At 41.3% G+C, this 24,190-nt stretch overlaps 1 pseudogene; it reads left to right on the top strand.

Moving 5' to 3' along the window:
* The window catches only part of LOC137675658 (nuclear pore complex protein Nup155-like), a 52,569-nt pseudogene extending 29,235 nt beyond the window's left edge, over positions 1-23,334 (top strand).
* Positions 23,335-24,190: the final 856 nt, after the last annotated feature.

Genomic DNA, 24,190 nt, shown 5'->3' with positions numbered 1-24,190 from the left:
TGCAAGGCATCAAGCACGCTTGTGCAGAAGTGGGGTCATACAGTGGACACCACAACTAAGGGGGATCGTGACCACCAGACACCCCTTGGGGGGCCACCGACTCATTTCAAGAACAGTCTAAGACTACAAATGCGCAGGCGTCCCAATTAGCATGAGAAGCGAGCAGAGGGGGGAGACAAGAGGGATGTTACCACCCTCTCCTATCTCGCATGAAAATGACGTATTTAGAACTTCTCGCTTGGGATGCTGGTGCGCGCTCCCGCCCGCCCACCCGCCCGCCACCTGAGGACCGATCCTGCAAGCGATTTACAGGAGGAGCATCTCTGCAAGCAATTTACCAACTCTACAAACAACTTACATCGCTGGATCCAAGGGTGGTGATCTCTCTTTTCCTCTCTCTCATAGTCTCTATCCTCTCTCTCTTTTTCCTTTTCTTTTTCTCTCTTTTCTCAATGCCTTTAGAAACCCAAGACACGTACAACCATGCCACTTTCCCTTTATTAATAAATTGTTCTTAATTTCATACCAGTTATTTGGTGTCGTTTCACCTTAATTTACTCCAAGGGATTTATGAACTAGTTGCGACCAGGTCGTAACAGTGTGTCTTAGCAATGCTCAATCAATGTTTTAGTTCGGAGTTGGAAATAGTAAAACACGGCTGATTTGGTTATCAGAGGGGCAAACAAAGCATCTATAATACTGTATATCTTCAGAGGACTACTGCCTCTTCACATATGTGCCCCCTCCACAATGAGTGTGGTATAATCGATGCTGTGTTCTAGCGATAGCATTACTATTATGCTATTCACAGAATCACAGAATCAATCAGGTTGGAAGAGACCTCTGGGATCATCAAGTCCAACCATTGCCCTGACAACACCCTGTCAACTAGACCATGGCACTAAGTGCCATGTCCAGTCTTTTCTTAAACACATCCAGAGATGGTGACTCCACCACCTCCTGGGCAGCCCGTTCCAATGTCTAATGACCCTTTCTGAGAAGAAATTCTTCCTAATGTCCAACCTGAACCTCCCCTGGCGAAGCTTGAGGCTGTGTCCTCTTGTCCTATCGCTAGTTGCCCGGGAGAAGAGGCCGACTCCCACTTCACTACAACCTCCCTTCAGGTAGTTGTAGACTGCAATAAGGTCACCTCTGAGCCTCCTCTTCTCCAGGCTAAAGAACCCCAGCTCCCTCAGCCGTTCCTCATAGGTCAGACCCTCCAGACCCTTCCCCAGCTTGGTCGCCCTCCTCTGGACTCGCTCCAACACCTCAACATCTTTCTTGAAGTGCGGGGCCCAGAACTGGACACAGGATTCAAGGTGCGGCCTCACCAGTGCCGAGTACAGAGGGACGATCACTTCCCTAGACCGGCTGGCTACACTATTCCTAATAGAGGCCAGGATGCCATTGGCCTTCTTGGCCACCTGGGCACACTGCTGGCTCATGTTTAGCCGGCTGTCGATCAGCACCCCCAGGTCTCTTTCCACCGGGCCGCTTTCTAACCACTCTTCCCCCAGCCTGTAGCACTGCATGGGGTTTGTTGTGGCCGAAGTGTAAGACCCGGCACTTGTTCTTGTTGAACCTCATGCCGTTGGTCTCAGCCCATCTATCTAACCTGTCCAGATCCCTCTGTAGGGCCTTCCTACCCTCCAGCAGATTGACACTCCCACCCAGCTTGGTGTCATCTGCAAATTTACTGAGGGTGCATTCAATCCCTATGTCTAGATCATCTATAAAGATATTGAACAGCACCGGCCCCAGAACTGAGCCCTGGGGAACACCGCTAGTGACCGGCCGCCAGTTGGACTTTGCCCCATTCACCACCACTCTCTGGGCTGGGCCATCCAGCCAGTTTTTAACCCATTGAAGAGTCCACCCATCCAAGCCCCGGGCAGCCAGTTTGTCTAGGAGGATGCTGTGGGAGACAGTGTCGAATGCCTTACTGAAGTCTAGATAGACTACATCCACAGCCCTGCCCTCATCTACTAAGCAGGTCACTTTGTCATAGAAGGAGACCAGGTCGGTCAAGCAGGACCTGCCTTTCATGAATCCATGTTGGCTGGCCCCAATGCCCCGATTGTCCTGCATGTGCCGTGTAATGGCACTCAGGATGATCTGTTCCATCACCTTGCCTGGCACCGAGGTCAGGCTGACAGGCCTATAGTTCCCTGGATCATCCTTCCGGCCCTTCATGTAGATGGGTGTTACGTTTGCTAATTTCCAGTCAGCTGGAACTTCTCCAGTTAACCAGGACTGCTGGTAGATAATAGAGAGTGGTTTGGCAAGTTCATCTGCCAGTTCCTTCATTACTCTGGGGTGAATCCCATCCGGGCCCATAGCCTTGTGGGTGTCCAACTGGCACAGCAGGTCACTGTCTCCTCCAGGATTACGGGAGGTTCACACAGCTCCCCGTCCCTAACTTCAGGCTCTGGGGGCCGAGTCTCCTGAGGACAACCGGTCTTGACATTAAAGACTGAGGGAAAGAAAGCATTGAGCACCTCTGCTTTTTCCTCATCCCCTGACACTACACTACCCTCCTCATTCAGCAAGTGGTGGAGGCTCTCCTTGACCCTCCTTTTGCTGTTGATGTATTTGTAGAAGCTTTTTTTGTTATCTTTGACTGTAGCAGCCAAATCAAGCTCTAATTGAGCTTTGGCCCTTCTAATCTTCTCCCTACATGACCTGGCAACGTCTCTATAGACCTCCCAAGTTACCTGACCCTTCTTCCGGAGCAAGTAGGCTCTCTTTTTTTCCTTAAGTTCTAGCCTAAGTTCCCTGTTTAACCAGGCCGGTCTTTTTCCCCGACGGCTTGTCTTCCTACACACCGGGACAGCCTGTTCCTGAATATTTAGCAATTCCCTTTTGAAGCATGTCCAGCCGTCCTGGACTCCTTTGCCCTTCAGGACCGACTCCCAAGGGACTCGGTCCACCAACCTCTTAAACAGGCTAAAGTCAGCCCGCCGGAAATCTAAGGCAGAAGTTCTGCTCTTGCCCCTCCTTACTTCCCCCACTATCGAAAACTCTAACATTTCGTGATCGCTATTGCCAAGACGGCCACCGACCCTCACATCTCCCACTAGTCCTTCTCTGTTCACAAACAACAGGTCAAGCAGGGCTCCTCCTCTAGTGGGCTCATTTACCACTTGCATGAGGAAGTTGTCCTCCACACATTCGAGGAATCTCCTAGATTGCTTCCTCTCTGCCATGTTGTATTTCCAGCAGACATCCGACAAGTTGAAGTTGCCCACGAGTACAAGGGCCGGCGACCGGGCAGCTTCTGACAGCCGCTTGTAAAACGCCTCGTCCACCTGCTCGTCCTGGTTGGGTGGTCTATAACAGACTCCCACCGTAATGTCCGCCCTGCCGACCTTCCCCCTGACCTTTACCCATAGACATTCAACCTTGTCATCCTCACCATCTTCCTAAATTTTGACACAGTCCAAGCACTCCCTAACATGCAACGCCACCCCACCGCCTCTCCTGCTTCGCCTGTCCCTCTTAAAGAGCTTATAGCCATCCATAGCAGCACTCCAGTCATGAGAGTCATCCCACCACATTTCTGTGATGGCAACCACATCATAACCTTCCTGCTGTACAGTGGCTTCTAGCTCTTCCTGTTTGTTGCCCATACTGCATGCATTGGTGTAAATGCACTTCAGCTGGGCTAGCGGTCTTGCCCCCGACGCAGGTCTGTCGCCACTAGGTTCATTTGTGGTTGCCCTGGTCTTATCCCCCTCCCCCATCGAACCTAGTTTAAAGACCTCTTGATCAGCCCTGCCAACTTCTGGGCCATAACCCTTTTCCCCTTCTGATTCAGCTGTTCCCCATCTGGCATAAGCAGGCCTGGTGCCATGAAAGCCACCCCGTGGTCAAAGAACCCAAAATCCCACCTACGGCACCAGTCTCTTAGCCACGTATTAATCTGTTGTACTTTCATAGTCCTTTCCCTATTTTCACCTAACACTGAAGGAATTGAGGAGAATATATCCTGTGCACCTACCCCCTTCACCAAACGCCCCAGGGCCCTGAAGTCCCTTTTGATTGCCCTGGGACTTCTCCCTTCAATCTCATCCCTACCCACCTGGAATACTAATGGAGGGTAGTAGTCAGAGGGCCTCACCAGTTCAGGAAGCCTCCTGGCAACATCCCTTACCCGAGCCCCAGGTAGACAGCAGACTTCCCTGTGAGTTGGGTCTGGCCTGCATATGGGGCCCTCCGTTCCCCTTAGCAGGGAGTCACCTATAACAATTACTTCTCTTTTCTCCTTTTTGGAGCTGGTTGCAACCCTCCTAGTTGGTTGCTTCCGTTTACGTAGCCCCGTAGAGGGTCTTTCACCTAGATTTGTGTCTTCCTGACACTCAGGAAGACGCTCAGGCTCCAGCACCTCATACCTATTTTTCAGGGGGACGTGGGGAGGGGAGGAAGGTCAGGATGGGATTCGCCTGCCACCCCGAGCAGGGACCTGCCTCCATTCCCCCCCATCCCCTAGGTCTCCTCCTGCTCCATGTGGAGGAGGAAGAGGATCCTCCACTACCCGGGGAGCATTAGGCCCATCCGTTTTCCCCAGGACAGGCAGGGAACAGCACTGCCCGCCATCCTCTTCCTGGGATGCTCTTGTACTCCTTAACCTTTCCACCTCCTCCTTGAGTTGGGCCACCAAGGAGATCAGGTCATTGACCTGCTCACACCTCACACAGGCGAGGTCTCCGTTACCCTCGAGTGCCAGGGCCAGGCTCTGGCACTCCCTGCAGCCTGCCACCTGGACCTCCACATGCTTCCGCGGCAGGTCCGTTTGGGTTGCCATGTCCTTTCTGGCATCCGCAGAGGACTTAGGGCCCCGCCGAGTGGAAACCATACCTTCCTGCCCGCCTACCCTGCTTGCCCTGCCTGCGCGAACTGCCGTGCGAACTGCCACGCCCCTGTTTGCGCATTCCAGGCCGCTCGAGCTCCCCAGGGGCCCTTCAAATCTCCCGCGGTGCCTCCGGCTCCGCCCCCTCCTCTCCTGATTCGTTGCCGGGAACTTCCGGGTCCAGACGGGACTCGGGGCTGCTGCTCGGGTGGCCCTGAGTACGGAACCCGCCCAGTACAGCCCGATCTCACCCTCACCTGCACTCACCTCAGTCGCTGTCGCTGCTGCTGCCGCCACTGCTGCCGACTGACTGTTTGTTATGGTTTCACCGCGTTTAAATCTCCCGTGGTATTTATTTGTTGTACCCTCTTTGCATTTTTCTTTTTAGTGGCTTTAGCTTAAAATTGTAAACTTCTGGAAAAATGTTTGGAAACTCTAAGCTTTCTGTAAAGAAGTTGCTTTCTGTTGCAGGTCAAAAGCAGCATGCCATCCCACATGCTGGAATGTGTACTACAAGAACTAAAAGTTTTACAAGAATTTCTGGATAGAAATGCACAGTTTGCTACAGTAGGAGTCCCATGATACCCATGGTATTATTCATTGTGTTAAATTTACTAGTGGTGTTTAATGTCCAGCTCTTGAAAAACTATCTGGTGCATATCTGTGTTCATTGAGTTGAAGTGTATGTATGGTCTCCAACTTCAACTATTCAGATGCCAAAAATGAGTTGTTAAATTTAATCTTTAAAAGGTTCGGTATTTGTAATCATATTAGCATCTCTTTTTATTTTGGATTTGCAGTTTCAGCACACCAGCTAATCTGCAACAGAGGCTCCTGGGTTTCATGTGAACTGATGGTGGAAGTTCTCAGCAAGTCCAACAAGAACTCCAAAGGAAATATCATGGTATGCAATTACTTTTGAACAGGAAGTATCAGGGAATGGTGCATCTGGATGTTGAATTTCTCACTTTTCCTGTTAAAAACCTTGAATAAAAATGCCTTTTTTTCCATACAAATTTGACATTTATCAATATGCCATACCCAGTAATAAGTTTTTCAGAAAGAGCACTGTAGTCTGGAAAGTAACTTTGCTAGCACCTTGCTTTAGCTTTCATACCATATCATAACATTACATCAGGAGTAGTGCTTCTGCAGTGACATTGATGTGAAGTCATTTACATATGACTATACTAGAGATGAAGTATATACCCAGAATGAAAACTCAAATCTAAATAGAGGAACATTCCAGTCTTTAGGTTGACCGTGGCAAGAGACTTCATTTGTTACGCACTGCTGATGTTACCTTTCAGTTTGATACCGTAAGCTTTAATATTGCAACTAATTAAAGCAGTCCACAAAGGAGAATACACCTCTGTGAAAATGTGAGAGACTGGAATGCAAAGCGATTGTCTCAAAGTTTGCTTGTGTGCGCCGGGCTGATAAGACCGAGGAACTGTGAAATCCACAAGCTTGTTGATGCAGCACACCACTCTTCTGCTTTGTCCGGGCTGAGCAAGCAGCCCGCCAAGAACATCCTGTTTACTCCGAGTGATAAGCGAGGCCTAAGGTGTGTAAACAGCGCATGAGATGTATGTGCATATGCAAAACTGTAGCCACACCGTTGCCAAGACACCATTGTCAAGATGACGAAACCCACTCCCTTACCTACATGGTATAAAGGAAGACCACCCGCGACACACGGTGCCGGACCACCACCAGAAGACTGAACACCGAAGACAAATAGAGGACCTGCGGGATGCTGCTGGATCCTTGGTGGTGACTATCCTATCCTTGCTATACTGTCTGTAATCTCAGCCTATTTTTCCTTCTGTCTCTTGGTTTCTTTTCCATGTCTTTCCTTCTCTTTCACAAAATATCGTTATCTACTTATTCTCCAAGTAAACATAGCCCACTGTGAATCAATACCGTGCCTCGTTTGTGCTTTATCTTCGTCTCAAGGATCAACTAAGAACCCTTTCATAGGGGAGGGGAATCCTTTGCTGCTCCCGAGTGCACCGTGAGGGAAAGGGGGCGGAAAATTATTTTTAGGGGGCTCTAACCCATACGGGTGGGGCCGACTGTGGAGTTTTTAGGGGGCTCCGACCCGTGGGCGGGTGGGGGCTGACCGTGGAGTTTTTAGGGGGCTCTGACCCGTGCCGGCTGGCAGGGCTGACCGAGGAGGGCTGCGATCTGATCAATTGTAGCTGGTGAACCCCCCCTCCGGTGGAACCTTATCGGTTCTTGACAGAAAAGAATCTGGATTTCAGCACAATAACATCTAGTGGTCTTGAGCCGCTGCAAAACACAAGTTCTCTCAATTTACTAAGGTAAAATATAAGTGCTTAAACTTTAAAACTTTTAAACTTCTCTCTCATACAAAGAATTAAGTTACAATTCTGTGTAGATACGTGTCCTCTTTATCCTATTTTCCACATTCAAATAATTTTGAAATACAAAACTAGAGTTCTTTTTTTGATCCTAATGTTCTCCATATTTCAGAAGATTGTTTTATGTCTTCATTACAATACTTAGTAGCTGCATACCCATTTATATTTTCAGGATAGCAATTGTTAAGCAATTTGTTTGTGAGACAAGCTAGTATGTTGTCCAAATACTGTAATGCAAGTTGCCAAAGTTCCATTCACTGAAATGCCTACAAAACTTTGTTTAGAAATTAGAGTCCTGTCACACAGCCCATTTGAACTCATGTCCTCCTTTAGCGTAGCTTTTGCCCAGCACTTGCAGGCAAGTTGGGAAGTGTTGCTGATGTGCATACAGAATTAAAGATGGTTTTGGTCCATGTGGGTATAATCCTGTTTTTTCATTTCTACTTCTTTTTCTGTACTGCTCACTTCCAATAGTGTGAATGTAAATTTAAGAAAAAAAAAAAAAAAGTCATTATTTGTAGAGGGGTTTTTGGAGGAGAATGGTCATGTAATGAGCCAGAAGTATGAGAGCATGGAGTGAGGGCCTAGCTGCGTGACAAGATTCATGTAGCTAGTGTCAACAAGCCGACCTTGGAGAGAAGAGATGAGGAAAAACAGCAGCTGAGCAAACAAGAATTGAGGGAGTAGCTGGTGGGAGCCAAACACGGAGGAGAAGAAACAAGAACTGATGGAGCCAATTAAGAAAGGACCAGTGGCAGAGCAGTGACCAATCAACACATCAAAGAAGAGTATGTTTAGTAATATTAACGAATAGCAATGCACATGCTTACAGCCAGGGAAAGTACAAAAGGTATAAAAGGGACAGCTTATGCTTAATAAAGCGTCTTCACTTTGATTCACATTGGATTGTGTGGAGGCGTGTTTCTTCTCCTCAGTTATGTAGACATTTAATTTGGTAGACATTTATTCCTTTTATTTTTAATTTTCATGCATTCCAAAGCCAATAAATCCTTTTGGATTGCTAAATCACACAATGTAGTTATTGCTGCCTTTATTTCTGAAATGTAAGCACTCAGAAGTAAAGACATAAATTGTTGCAATTATGTTCCACCCAGGTAATAAGTATGTCCATTATATTTTCGATGAATATATTACATCTTACCAGATTTAAATGTTGCAAGTTTTCGGTGTAGTTGTTGTTCCTTTGAAGCCTGAGCTTTAAAGACATTGTAGACAGTGTTGACCAAAGATGTAATTATAATTGTCCTTTCTAAAAGCAAATACAGGCAATCAAACAAGAAGGGATTGTGTATGTATTTATTTTTATTTATTTTATATTAAAGATAAATATATTTATAATAACTATTTCTGGGGAAAAAAATAAAGTTAAAATTTAAGACTGATTATGTAAATTCTGTGCACTCACATGAAGTCATACTTCTTTTTCAGAAAGGACTCCTCCTGTGTTGCATAGTTTGAAATAAATGTTAACAGATGGTATTTGTTTGAGGGAAATGTTAACATGGCAGGTAGACAGCATTAATGAAGAATGGAGGAGAAAAAAAAAAAGAAATTTAAGGAAATTGTTATTGTAAAACCTTAAAAATTGACATACTAATTCGAAACATGTAGAACATAGTTACTTATTGACAATCTCTTTGCTTTTTCATCTGAGGCACAGCTAACTGAGACGACCTCACTTCAAGGCATCCAGCAGCTTGTTCGCAAAACCTGCCAGGCATTGGTTTTATGGAAATTGCTGTGTGAGCACCAATTCAATGTTGTCGTAGGTGAGCTTCAGAAGGTACGATCGTATAGAATCATATGATTCTAATTTGTTCATATTTAACATCTGAACTTCTTTTGCTACTTAGATATTCCCAAATGGATATTTAATTCATTGAGAAGCATATTGTGAATTTTAAACCATATAGATTTTTAATTTTTTTTATTCAGGTTGCAAGTGTTTATTTTTAATTGACTAATGTGTAGTATTGATCTCATCTCCCAATTTTAGCAAATTGGAAGTGTCACTAACAATAGATTTAATTTTAATTTTACTGACAGTTAATAATGAGCCTGGTTTTATAAACTACTATGTTTTCACCTTAATCACATTCTGCAAAATGTATTCTGAAAAGAATGGACCAATGTTGTCCAGCCTAGAGGAATTCACTCTTTGTCTTACTGTTGGTAAAGGTTTAACAGTGGAGAGCAATAGGGTTGTAGAGACTTCAAACTTCACTTTTGAATAAGTAGGGGTCTAGAATGTATTGTATAATCACAGAACAACTGAAGTTGGAAGAGACTTCTGGAGATTATCTGTCCACCTGCTCAAAGCAGGGTCAGCTAGAGCAGGTTGCCCAGGACCATGTACAGTAAGGTTTTTAATATCTCCAGGGATGGAGACTCCACAACTTCTCTGGGCAATCTGTTCCAGTGTTCAACCACCTTTACAGTAAAAAGGATTTTTCTTATGTTCAAACGTAATTCCCCGTGTTTCAGCTTTTGGCTGTTGTGTCGTGTCCTGGCACTGGGTACTACTGAGAAAAGTCTGGCTCTGTCTTCTTTACACCCTTCCATGAATATTAGTAAGATCCACACACAATGCCCCCCCAAGCCTTCTCTTCTCCAGGCTAAACAATCCCAGTTCTTTCAGCCTCTCCTTGTTTGTAAGGAACAAAACTTACAGATCTATGGGTGCTACTGATGTGTACCATTTTCTAATGTTGAATTTGCATCCAGCCCTTGAAGAAGCTATTAATATGAATATTAGGCATTTTGTCCTAGCACTTGATAGGAGAATAGATTATTTGAGAATTTGTATTCTTTGTCATTAAAAAGAACAGTTTTTAAACTTTACAAATGCACAGAAGTTGGAGCTCTTCACGCCGTTGCTTTGGGGAGTTAGCACTATTTCTAACACAGGCAGCTTTTCTCTTGTGCTGGACAAGGAGTTAACTAATTGCTTAACAAATAGAGCCTTTTTCTCTGTCTTCGGTAGTTTTAGAGTTTTTTGTAACAGTATTTTCATGCTGTTAGTGGTCATCCATAAACACTACATAGACACTACTGGCAACTCTATGTGAGCAAATGTTCCTAATAATTAATAAAATTAATAACTTTCAACATAATATAAAAAAGCAGAAAGAGTACAGACCTCAAACTTTTTAAATTCCCCCTTTTTCTGCGTCCATCATTGTTTTCATCTATGACGGTACTCAGATGGTTCCCATTATTAAAAACTGTGATATACTCATTTTATAGTGCGTGCATTCTGACAGTGCCCTGTGAAGTAAGGAGGAACTGCTAATTCCATTCTTACAGAGAACTGAAACAAAAGTGACACATAGTGAAGATAGCAGAGGAAGTTGTATAGATTCTCACTGTCCTTTGGCATCCAAGGGTCTAGTATCTTCATTGACAGGGCTTTCTTCTCTAGTATTTTCCATTTTGCTATATAACATGTATTTAAAACAATGTATTTCTATGCTGTGCACTTCAGTCATTGGAGTTTTGTATGTTTTTATTTACTAGAAACAGTTAATTTTGCTGATGTAACATTTTGATATTTCTAAGCAGAATAAAGTAAAAACTTTGGTAAACTAATGAAATTCTGTCTATCTTCAGGAACTTCAAGAACATCTAAAGATTACTGCTTTCAAAGACTTGGTAATTAGAGACAGAGAGTTGACTGGAGCACTCATTGCTTCTCTCATAAACTGTTATATCAGAGATAACACTGCTGTGGATGGCATCAGTGCCCATTTGCAAGATATCTGTCCTCCTCTTTATAGCACTGATGATGCTGTGTGTTCCAAGGTAAGGGCACTTCCAGATTTTTACAGCACCAAAACACAACTTTACAACATGTTCAAATGAGATAACTTGGACAGCTTGTAAATCATTATGCTTAAGTAGTTTCAGGAGCACAACAACTAATGAAGGCAGGTCATCTGCATATTTGTGTCTTGTAGTTGATTAATGCTGAAAATTATGTGAGCCCTGGTTTGAAGCATTTGCAGTTATTTGTAGTGTTCATAAGGGCTCTACCTCCAATGTGATGTCTAATAAAAGTCTTTCTTCCTGATGTTGATAAAATGTGTTCTTACTCCAGTCTTTCCTCACTGTAGTCTCTTGTTTTCTGCCTGTTGCCATGGAATTTGTAGGAAGATAATTATGTTCAAAAACTTCTCTCTTTGAAGCTCTTCAAATAAATTTGACAAAAGTAACTGGTGAGGGGAGAATGGGGAACCAATTGGTTAAGCCTTAAGCCCTTCTTTCTACTGCAGTTGTACAGTCTTTCTGCTGGAAACTTACTGTTATCGAGTGACGAGAAGGTGTTTTTGAGATGATGATGATGTTTCTACTGTTTCAGCTTTGAAGTTTGGCATAATAACTCATTAACTCACAACAACATCTATGATCTGCTCATTATGTGTTCACATGAATAATTTCCATTTTCCCATCATTTGTCTGTAGGCAAATGAACTGCTTTAGTTGTCTCAACAAGCTCAAAGCAAACTGGAAAAAGAGAAGATGCTAAGAGACTCACTGAAAGAGTACCAAAAGATCAACAATCAAGTAGACCTTGCTAATGTTTGTGAGCAATATAGGCAAGGTAAGAGGCAATCACTGATCATGTTCTGCTAAATAGTTTCTTTCGTGCCATCTTTTTTTTTTTGTTTACTAACTTCCAACTCATTTTATAGTGATGTTTTGCCATAAACAGTTTCTTAATAACTCTTAGAATTAATATACGTCAACCTGTTCTTGTTTAAAGCCTTTCTAGATTTCACCAACAAATGAAAAAAAACCCCACTACTTCTGTATAAAAATATTCCCATGCACTTATTTCACATTGCACTGTCCATTTTATTCATATATGTGGTAAAAATGTTTTTAGCAAAACTTTTGGGCTGTATGTAAGCAGAGGGTAAATGACTGTACTTCTGCAGGTGAGGTTTTATGCCAGACGTTGTTTGAAAGATGGTTCTGAAACCTGTTTTGTGCAGTGGAAGCTAGTACGTAATTTAAATGTAGATATAACTGTTGTAACGGTCAAGACTTCAGCCTCTGTTCTACAAATATGTAACTTCAAATTTGCATGTAATCCCACAGGTTAACTACAGACATAAACCTTTATAAGGTACAGACCAGAGTGAATAAGGTTTATTTTTTCTTGCTTGCTAAAATGGGAAGTGTTTTATGTCACTTACCATTTTGTCATAGATTTAATACAATAACGAATGGTGCTATTTGGGCTTTTTTTTCCTAGTGCATTTCTATGAGGGAGTAGTAGAACTCTCTCTTACAGCTGCTGTAAAGATCCCCAAGGTCTTGGCCTTCATTTCTATAAAAATGGAGAACCAGAAGAGGATGATGTTGGACTCCAAGCTTTTCAAGAGAGGCAAGTTTTCAGGATACCTTGTTACCATTATATGGGGTGCTTTATTTCAAGTGACTGGAAAAGTAGCTCTTTTGGGGAAGGTATGGAGGGTAATGACAAACAAGCATTTTAGAATAAGGGGCAAAATCTAGATGTTTTTGCCCAACATGATTTCCTTGATTATCATTAATACGGCACCAACTTAATTTGGAACAGAGGGTAAACTGATATATGCAGAAAATATTGTGATCTGAACATTACAGAAATATTTGTTAGATAATTGAGAACAAACTAGATTGTGGCAACTAGCTGACAATAATCTATGACCTTTTTTCATTTTAGTAATTATGTTTACAAAGGCATACAATAATAACATTTGAGAAGAGCATTTCATAGATGATAGTTGCAATGAAAATTGTGAGGCTTTTTTCTTTTGCTCTACTTACAGACTGAACAGCTACAAGTGTATCACTGACACCCTTCAAGTTAGTGAATCAAAGTAAAGCTGCTCCTCAGTCTCCCAGTGTACCCAAAAAGCCAGGTCCTCCAGTGCTGCCATCTGACCCCAACATACAAAGCAATAAAGCAGCAGGACACCATGTAAGAAACTTGCAAAAAAACCTCTCATGACTGTACTCCAGAAATAGTATGATTTAAAGGGCTGTAGAATTTATTATTTTAAAAAACATGGAATAGTTTAGTATAATTATCTACATCAAGATTTTTCATGAATTGGCTTCTTTATGTACAGAGGGTTCATAAAAAATGATGATATGCAAATAACATATGAACCTAAATATTGTTGCATGCATACATAGTGCTTGATGTTAATGTAACCACTTCTGGAACAGCAGCTTTGGCCTTTCTTCAGCCTCACCTCCATCCCCAGAAAGGTGATGGAACAACTTGTTCTTGATGCTGTCTCTAGGCACATCAAGGATAGGGGGATCATTAGGGGCACTCAACATGGCTTCACCAATGGGAAGTCATGCTCAACCAACTTGATAGCCTTTTATGAGGATGTTACCCGGTGGATAGATGATGGTAAAGCTGTGGATGTGGTCTATCTCGATTTCAGTAAAGCGTTTGACACGGTCTTCCACAGCATCCTCGCAGCTAAACTGAGGAAGTGTGGTCTGGATGATCGGGTAGTGAGGTGGATTGTGAACTGGCTGAAGGAAAGAAGCCAGAGAGTGGTGGTCAATGGGACAGAGTCCAGTTGGAGCCCTGTGTCTAGCGGAGTCCCTCAAGGGTCGGTACTGGGACCAGTACTATTCAATATATTCATTAATGACTTGGATGAGGGAATAGAGTGCACTGTCAGCAAGTTCGCTGATGACACAAAACTGGGAGGAGTGGCTGACACACCGGAAGGCTGCGCAGCCATTCAGAGAGACCTGGACAGGCTGGAGAGTTGGGCAGGGAGAAATTTAATGAAATATAACAAGGGCAAGTGTAGAGTCCTGCATCTGGGCAAGAACAACCCCATGTACCAGTACAAGTTGGGGGCAGAGCTGTTGGAGACCAGCGTAGGGGAAAGGGACCTGGGGGTCCTAGTGGACAGCAGGATGACCATGAGCCAGCAGTGTGCCCTTGTGGCCAAGAAGGCCAATGGCATCCTGGGGTGTATTAGAAGGGGTGTGGTCAGCAGGTCGAGAGAGGTTCTCCTCCCCCTCTACTCTGCCCTGGTGAGGCCGCATCTGGAATATTGTGTCCAGTTCTGGGCCCCTCAGTTCAAGAAGGACAGGGAACTGCTAGAGAGAGTCCAGCGCAGAGCCACAAAGATGATTAAGGGAGTGGAACATCTCCCTTATGAGGAGAGGCTGAGGGAGCTGGGTCTCTTTAGCTTGGAGAAGAGGAGACTGAGGGGGGACCTCATTAATGTTTATAAATATGTAAAGGGCAAGTGTCATGAGGATGGAGCCAGGCTCTTCTCAGTGACATCCCTTGACAGGACAAGGGGCAATGGGTGCAAGCTGGAACACAGGAGGTTCCACATAAATATGAGGAAAAACTTCTTTACGGTGAGGGTAACTGAACACTGGAACAGGCTGCCCAGAGAGGTTGTGGAGTCTCCTTCTCTGGAGACATTCAAAACCCGCCTGGACGCATTCCTGTGTGATATGGTCTAGGCAATCTTGCTCCGGCAGGGGGATTGGACTAGATGATCTTTCGAGGTCCCTTCCAATCCCTAACATTCTGTGTGATTCTGTGTGATTCCCTTAGTTTGAACAAATGCTAAAGCTGGCTCAGCATTCAACATATGAACTCTTTAGTATTGCACTTTATAACTGGTTGATACAAGTTGACTTGGCTGACAAACTGTTACAGGTGAGCTCATCTCTATTCAAGGAAATAATTTGTTGCATGGTTCCACTGGGCTGGAAGTATCAGTATTATCAGTAATAATGCTGATGCTTTAAAAAAGAGGGGAGAGCAAGAATATAAATGTTATCTTTATGAGCTTTACAGGTGACTGCCCCCTTTTTGGAACCCTACCTTGTGCGGATGACCAAGATTGACCAAAACAAAGTCCATTATATGGATTTATTTTGGAGATACTTTGAAAAGAACAGAAATTTTAGTAATGCAGACAGAATCTTGGCTAAGTTGGCTGACCTGCATAGGTATGGATTACGTGTGATTGTCATGGTTTAAAGCTGGGCCGGCTATTAAACCGGTGGCAGACACTCTCTATTAACCCTCCTCCCCCCTGAGAAGGGGAAGGAAAAGAGAAAAGGGAGAGAGACTTATGGGTTGGAAAGTTAAAACAGTTTTAATAAACTATGATAATGAAAAAGAGAATAATAATAATAATGGAAATAATTAAATATATACAAATATATATACAAAACCAAGATCGAGCTCCCCCAATGTTGGTCACATCACCACCAGCACTGCAGGGCAGGCTCTGGGAATGCCCAGGCTGGGCCCAGCGATGGACAGGAACTGAATTCAGGGATGCACGGATCGGGATCAGGGGCAGAAGAAAAACGGACAGAGTCCTCTTCGGACACCGGCCATACCAGAAGGGGAAGGAAAGAGAGAGCGAGACCCTCGTGATCCCCCTGCTTTATACTGAGAATGACGTGTATGGGATGGAATACCTTCGTTGGTCAATTTTGGGTCACCTGTCCTGTCCACTCCTCCCTGCAGGTGCGACCCCCCTTCGGCTCTTCACTCGTAATCAGTGAGGAATTTAGCAGTGACCTTGGTTTCTCTAAGAATAAGTACAGCAAGAGCCTTTCTGCATAACATCCCTACCGATGCCTCAGTGATAACTATAAACTTTGAGTGTTATCAGTCCTAGAAGCAGACACTGCCTGCAAAACGTGCAGTTAGTTTCAGAAAGTGCAGTTACTTAGAAGAGACTTAGCTGGAAGTAAAAATCACTGAAAGTAAAATTGGTCTGGTTTAGGCCAAACCAGGACAGTGATCTATTGTATATATTGAGGTAATTGAAAAATAAAATCAAAACCTAATAGGTTTTCTCAAAGTACTTAATTTAGGTATTTTATGAAAAGGCCCAGGACAAGAAAACGCCAGTGCCCAAGGACATTTGCTAAAAAATTTTTAAATGAATGGAATATGTTAGCTTTTAATCCAGGGCATTATTGGGAAAAAATAAATATTTATTTTATGTATTATTCATTAGCTTGCAATGTATTTCCTCTTTTAAGTGCCATATATTAAGTGGTCATTTCTTACACAGAAATTTATAATGTGATAGTGTAACTGTGAAGTAGTGGATTGAGAAGTACACTAAAACCAAGCCTGCACAAAAGAAGGGGTTTACATGGTTGGGTAATCTCCTACATGACTTAGTAAAATCAGGAGAAGTCACATGCTAATACCCAGGGTCTAGTAAGAATATAACTAACCCTCAAATTATTAAACTACATACCCGTTTTTACACACTGAATAGTTGTTTTGCAGCACAGAAATTTCTCTTCAGCAGCGTCTTGAATACATTGCACGTGCCGTTTTGAGTGCCAAAAGTTCCACTGCCATATCCTCTATAGCTGCAGATGGTGAATTCCTACATGAACTAGAAGAGAAAATGGAAGTAAGAAAAAAATATTAATCTAAGCTACATTGTAAATGTATTATTTCACTTTATCTCATTGGCACATGATATTTTTATTAACAATTCTGTAGAAACAGTTTTCTGTACTTCCTTCACAACATGACGAAGTTATTCAGTTGATAGGAGACTGAGGTGTAAGACAGTAACATTTCTACATTTAAATAAGTTAAAGTTAATTCTGGGTGTATTCTTAAGCTTTGATTAAATTAATCCAATCTTGATTTTTTTTTTTTTAACAAGGTTGCAAGGATCCAGCTTCAAATACAAGAGACATTACAGTGGCAGTATTCCCATCAGTCTTCAGTGCAAGACAGTCTCCCAGCTTGATGCTGAGCTGATGGATATAACCAAGGTGGTTAGAAATTTCTCTGTATTAAATGTCAATTTATCACATTGGCAGGGGGAAGAGGGGGGAATGCTTTGCAAAGAATGATCTTATGTTGACTAGGAAAAGTAATATATCTACAGTTTGACATTCCTGGTCTCAAAATGTCTGTGTTACCCTAGACTGTCTTTTTCTGTACTTTGATATTCCTTCAATTTTTAGTACTTTAATTTCTTTCATGTGTCTATCTTCTTTATTAACCCTCTTAGATTTCTTGATTTATTGGGAGTGTCATGTTAGAAAATTAATGGTATTAATTATAACTTCATATAAAATTGGGGATTGTATTTAAGAGGTAAAACTAAATGTAGTTAATAAAAATAATTTTCATTTAGTGTTTGACAACAGTTACTTAAGTTGTACCTTTACTAGTCTAATGTCTACCATACAAAATAAAGAAAAGCTGATTTTAAAAATTTCCTTTTTATCCTACTTGAAATGTAAAACCTGATCATTTTTCTTTCAGCTGTATGGAGAATTTGCTGACCCTTTTAAGCTCTCAGAGTGTAAGCTTGCAATTATACATTGTGCAAGTCATTCTGATCCTATCTTGGTGCAAACTCTCTGGCAAGAAGTCATTGAGAAAGGTAGCTCTTAATGGACTAGAAATGGTACAATCTAGAACTATGGGAAAATGGTACGATTAAAGCTTTTAAGACTGATTATGTGCTGCAACTGATATGCTGTCTAGGTGAGATGCATCTTTTCTGGAATATTCTGTAATATATTTGGTAAGCGTAGTTTACTAGTAATTCATTAATGTTATTTCCTTTGGTCTGTGTGCCTAAAGGACAGAAAAGTAATATTTTTACATATATGTTGGAGCATATTGCATGTATGGCTTGAATAATCATGTTTCAGATAACATTTAAGAAGTCATTTTCATCCCTTCTCGTTCTTAGATGCCATTATATATGGACTTCAGAATGCTTGTGAAATTTTGTCTGAAGGTTTCAGTATTAGGAAATTCTAATAAAAATGTTAAATCTATTGTGACAAAGATTAAAGAATCCTCAGGGAGTTCAGCATTTTTATAATGTTGACAGGAGTGTAAGCTTAAGGTTTTTGTCCATTTATAGAGAAGCAGAGTAGTGGGCACAGCTCTGCAAGCCTAGCCACTCAGCTGTGATAATCTGCCTCAACCTTTACCATAAGTGGGTAATTCACTCTCTCTTCCTGTTTGGGTTTTTTTTCCCATGGATTTTGTGCTTGAGGTTGCCATTGTGCAAACAGCATTGACAGTGATCTGGGGAAAAAAGCTATGTGGTAGTGGTTTTTGTGTTGGTTTTGGTGGTTGCTTTTTTTTTTTGGTAGATTTGCATGGAACTTCAAGGAAACAAAAATCTGAATATATGTGCATACACACCAGAAGGAGCTGTATTTTCACTCCCATGTGCTGACTTTGCACTGACAATAGCATAAGATTTTAATGTGTTAGTAGTAAATTTAAGTACTTCAGTGTAGTTGTGAATAAATGTGGAACTTCCCCCCCTCCCCCCCCCGAAGTTCTCTCTAAATTATTTCTTTTCTCTTTCAGAGTTGAGCGATAGTGTGTCTGAGCCCCACTGACGGAATGCAAGCACTTAATCTGAAGATGGTATTGCTTGGAAAGATATATGCTGGCACACCTCATTACTTTCCTTTAGGCAAGTGGTTTAGCCTGCATAGTGAATAAATATATGCATTACATTAATGGGTCTCAGCTTTCTTTTTAGCCTCTTAAAAAAAGATTCTAACCTAGGAAATGTCTCTCTTTAAAATCTAAAAGGAAATAATATTGATAATTTTATTTCCTCCGATGCTTGTGATACATAATTACTGTAGTTATTTGTGAAATTTTTCACTGTAGCTGAAGCAACAAATTATTTCAACCATCAGTAGTGATGGAGTTGATCTTGAGGGTAGCTGGGTGGTGCTTTTCAGTTTTGTCCACAAAATTAAGAATAAAAGCATTGTGATACTTGCTCATTATTACAGTGACTTTGACAAGGGACTGAGGAGAGGGAGGTTAGACAAAAAATAGAAATAGAATTCCTATTGCCTCTAATCTTGTGAATGCAGTATAATTGCATGTTTACAAAACCATTATGGTTTTTACAGGTGCAGTTTTTCCTAGAATTTATCTAGGGATTTAACCAGAATTTACAGGTTTTCACCCTGAATGAAGCTTAGAAGGCAGCAACAGTTACTTTTGGATGGCTGTGCAGATCGCATTCTAGAAAGCAGTAAAGTGGTTTTTTTTAATCAAAGTACAAAGTAAAAATGTGTATTTATACATATAATAAGATTTTAGGCAACCACATTTGTTTGTTGTCTTTTGAAATATCTACTGCTATCTGCAGGGGCAGATTCTAAAAACAATTCAGGAGATTTCTGGATCCTTTTGGAGCTTCTTTCTGCTTCTGAGATGCTCAAATGTTCTGATGACTTGGTATTATATAAAAACCTGGAAAATATCTTGTTACAGCACTAAATGTTCTTTTACAATACTAAAATATTGTTACTGATACTTAAACATGATAAAGATGCAGTAGTGTTTCAGATAGAGCTGGCTGTTCTGGCAAATGAAATGATAGTATGTTCTTTTGTGATGAAACAAAAGTTAATGAAGTTTTCTTAACTGCATCGTTCCGTGGCAGAACTGTAGTAAAGTGCTTAGTGTAAGTAATCCCTGTCATGCATTGCTGATAGCTTAATACCATCTTTGGAGGTAGTTACATTTTGCATATCCTTTCCTCTGAGCAGATTGGGGGAAACTTACATCTGCTTCACAGGTGAAAGTTACCAACTGTATGGAAGACAGAAAATCAAACTTGGAGCTAGTAAATCACTTTCAAATGCCTTTGTTTGCTAGACTACCATTAATAAGTTGGAATCTAAACATCCCGTTATATTTTTCCTCCAGATTTTTAGTGCAGTTTCTAGAGCAACAGGTCTGCACTTTGAACTGGGATGTAGGTTTTGTAACATATACCATGCAAGAAATTGGAGTGCCGTTGCCAAGGCTGCTTGAAGTATATGACCAGCTGTTTAAAGCACGGGTAAGGAAAATAGCCGCAAAATAATTTTATTTTCAACTACTATCAAGGTCTTACTTTGTCGGGAAATGTAAAATAATGTACGATGTGATATATCAAAATATCAACTTCATAGTTTTTGTTCCTTTTTATTCAAAGGTTCTTAATGTTGCTTTTTTTTCCACTGTTGATTTTATTAACTTCAGTCCTAAAGTATGAGGAAAACTGTTTTGATTTTGTTAATCCTTTTACATCACCTAAGGTTGATTTAGGATTAAGAAGGATTAGAATTGTTACACTGCAGAAGGAACAGCATATCTTGAATATATTAATTGTATTTGTTTCCTATTCATGATTAAAATTTGCTATATTACTGCATCTTCTCTAATAATAGATTAGATGCAATGGGCAAAAAGAATAAGAATTCATATTTTTAACTTTTGGTTTGTAGAACAGGATTTCTGAATTAAAACAAAGAGAATTGACTTGGTTCTTCTTACTCAGATCCCTTACAGTGTAAGGAATTCAGAACTTCCTAAAATCTATTACTTTACAGACTATTAGGCAATGGAAAACTGAGTATGTTTTAGTATTCAAAAGTCAAAATAGTACTCAAAACATAGACTTAATATAGATGTAAGAGAAAAGGGAATTCTATCTTAATTTTTGTTACAATTAATAAATAAATACCACAGCTGGCAATTTGTATACTCATACAAATGGTATGGTATATTGATACCATTTTTATACATATATGTATTTCTTGTCTCCTTAATATTTTGGAATCTTTTTTTAGGACCCATATTGGAATAGAATGAAAAAGCCTTTACACCTTTTAAAGTGTGTTCATGTATTATTATCAGGAGATGATAGTACTTCTGAGGTAAGAGAGGCAACTATATCCTAACAAATAGTAAAATATATGAACTATCCTAAAGCAGTGCACTTGCGCAATCCCCAAAGCTTTTCTTCTTTTCTTTTGGGTGAACTTATTATTTCTTTCCAAGTACTGGTGACTGAGACTCCTCATTATAAACCAGTTGGTAGAAACTTGCAGGGTCCTCCCTATAAACTGCTTCAATAAAGATAATTTTCTCCACTTCACTGAAGATTATCGAGGAACTGAGAGGATTATTTTGTAAATTTTGGCAACGTACTTTAAGGAGCAGTATAGACAAATTTGAGGGAATCTGGGAAAAGTGGGGAAAAATGAGAATCAGGTGTTTTATGAATGAAACAGTGAAACGTTTCATGAAAAAAAGGCTAGAAGCACTGAGTTCTTGTGTTCTGGAAAAGAGAAGACTAAACAGGCGTAGATCTTCCCAAATTGTTTTTAAGAGGTTGGTGATGTATCACTCTCCAAGACTAAAATACAGCTTAATCTGCAGCAGGAAAGAATTTAGGCTTAACATTAGAAAAAGTTTCTTGCTAAAAGAATAGCTATGTACTTGAAGAAGTTGCCTGCATATTATGGAACCTCTAGCATTGGCAACATTTGTGAATAGACTATACAAACTTCAGTCAGAACTACCTTGTCTCAGAAACAACAAGCAGAACTAGGCAATTTCTTGATTGCCTACAGGCCAGTCAGTCTCACCTCTGTGCCTGGCAAGATCATGGAGGAGCTCCTCCTGGAAACTATACTAAGGCACATGGAAATCAAGGAGGTGATTCGTGGTGACAGCCAACATGGCTTCACAAAGGGCAAATCATGCCTGACAAATTTGGTGTCCTGCTATGAAGGGGTTACAGTGTTGGTGGATAGGGGAAGAGCAACTGATGTCATGTACCTGGACTTGTGCAAAGCATTTGATACTGTCCTGCACAACACCCTTGTCTCTAAATTGGAGAGACGTGGAATTGACAGATGGACCACTCGGTGGATAAGGAATTGGCTGGATGGTCGCACTCAAAGAGTTGTGGTCAAGGGCTCGATGTCCAAGTGGAGACCAGTGACAAGTGGCGTTCCACAGGGGTCAGTATTGGGACCAGTATTATTTAACATCTTTGTCGGCAACATGGACAGTGGGATTGAGTGCACCCTCAGCAAGTTTGTGGATGACACCAAGCTGAGTGGTGTGGTTGATACTCTAGAGAGTTGGGGTTGTTCAGCCTGGAGAAGAGAAGACTCTGGGGAGACCTTATAGCAGCCTTCCAGTACCTGAAGGGGGCCTACAGGAAAGCTGGAGAGGGACTTTTTACAAGGGCATGTAGTGATATGACGAGAAGTAACGGTTTTAAACTGAAAGAGGGTAGATTTAGATTAGATATTAGGAAGAAATTCTTTCCTGTGAGGGTGGTGAGACACTGCAACAGGTTGCCCAGAAATGTTGCGGATGCCCCCTCCCTGGCAGCGTTTAAGGCCAGGTTGGATGGGGCTTTGAGCAACCTTGTCTAGTGGAAAGGTGTCTCTGCCTGTGGCAGGGGGGTTGGAGCTAGATGATCGTTAAAGTCCCTTCCAATTGAAACCATTCTATGATTCTATGACCTTTTCTAACTATACATTTTTCTGATTCTGTTGAAAATATACAGAGTATATAGAGTTTACATCTCTTTTTTTCTCACTTTTGGTCTTTTATGGTTAGCTGATTTAAATACTCTTAACTTATATAGAACTTAAGTGAATATTGTCTAATTTTAATATCTACTTAGATATTAATATCTAAATTGTTGTAATTTGATGTTCATGTTAGATATTTAAATTGCTATCTAAATTAATAACTCATTATATTCATATCTAAATTAATATCTAAATATTAACTAAATATTTCACCTTGCTATTAACTGTATCATGTTTTAGTTTTTATATTTAATATCAGGTAAATAGTAATGATTTATTTATTTTCCCATTATGTCTCAGTCACAAGCATTAGCTATCAAAAAAATAAATTTTTCTAATAAACAGTTAAACACTTAAAAGTAGCTGACGTCTTCCTGATATGTTATTCTATTAAAACTCAAAGAATGCACACTTTATATTTCAGATGAATTCCAATATACAGAAACAAAAAGCTTGTTATTATTCTGTTTACTTTATAGGCAATACTTCACAAATGTTTGCTTGGATGCTGTTAGTTGCTACTTGGTTGAACTTCAGTCTATGAGCCCAACACTAATGGTGCAGACTACTGTTGGGAATTTTAAATCACTACAGGCTAAATTAGAATGGCTTCACTGTTTGACTAATATAATAAAAGAATCATTAGCTCAGATAAAATGAACTATGAAATAAAAGTTCAGATGTCTGCACTGAATCTCTGGAAGAACAAATGCTCAGAAAGAAATTCTGAGAAAGTTGTATCTACTGCTGCAGTTATTGATTGCATGCCCTGTATTCCTGCTATTCTAAAGGTATTTACGAACCATAAAATGTAAATGTGACAATTTCAGTTTCTTTTGCTACTACCAAATTTTTTTAAAAATAGAAAGATTTTTAATATTGTTGAAATAAAATACATTGTAGGATCAAGCAGGTCCTGCTTGACTAACCTGATCTCCTTCTATGACAAGATGACCCACTTACTGGACGAGGGAAAGGCTGTGGATGTTGTCTACCTGGACTTTAGTAAAGCCTTTGACAGAGTCTCCCACAGCATTCTCCTGGAGAAGCTGACTGCTCAGGGCTTGGATGGGCATATGCTTTGCTGGGTAAAAAACTGGCTGGATGGCTGGGCCCAAAGAGTTGTCATGAATGGAGTTAAATCCAGTTGGTGGCCAATCACAAGTGGTGTTCCCCAGGGCTCAGTATTGGAGCCAGTTCTCTTTAATATCTTTATCGATGATCTGGACAAGGGGATTGAGTGCACCCTCAGTAAGAATGCAGACGACACCAAGTTGGGCGGGAGTGTTGATCTGCTTGAGGGTAGGAAGGCTCTGCAGAGGGATCTGGACAGGTTGGATCGATGGGCCAAGGCCAACTGTATAAGGTTCAACAAGGCTAAGTGTCAGGTCCAGCACTTGGGTCACAAAAACCCCATGCAACGCTACAGGCTGGGAGAAGAGTGGCTGGAAAGCTGCCTGGCTGAAAAGGACCTGGGGGTGTTGATCAATGGTTGGCTGAACATGAGCCAGCAGTG

Source organism: Nyctibius grandis, chromosome W (genome assembly GCF_013368605.1).
Source record: "Nyctibius grandis isolate bNycGra1 chromosome W, bNycGra1.pri, whole genome shotgun sequence".
NCBI lineage: Eukaryota > Metazoa > Chordata > Aves > Nyctibiiformes > Nyctibiidae > Nyctibius > Nyctibius grandis.
Note: the sequence above shows the minus strand (reverse complement) of the source record. Positions and strands in the feature narration are given on the sequence as shown.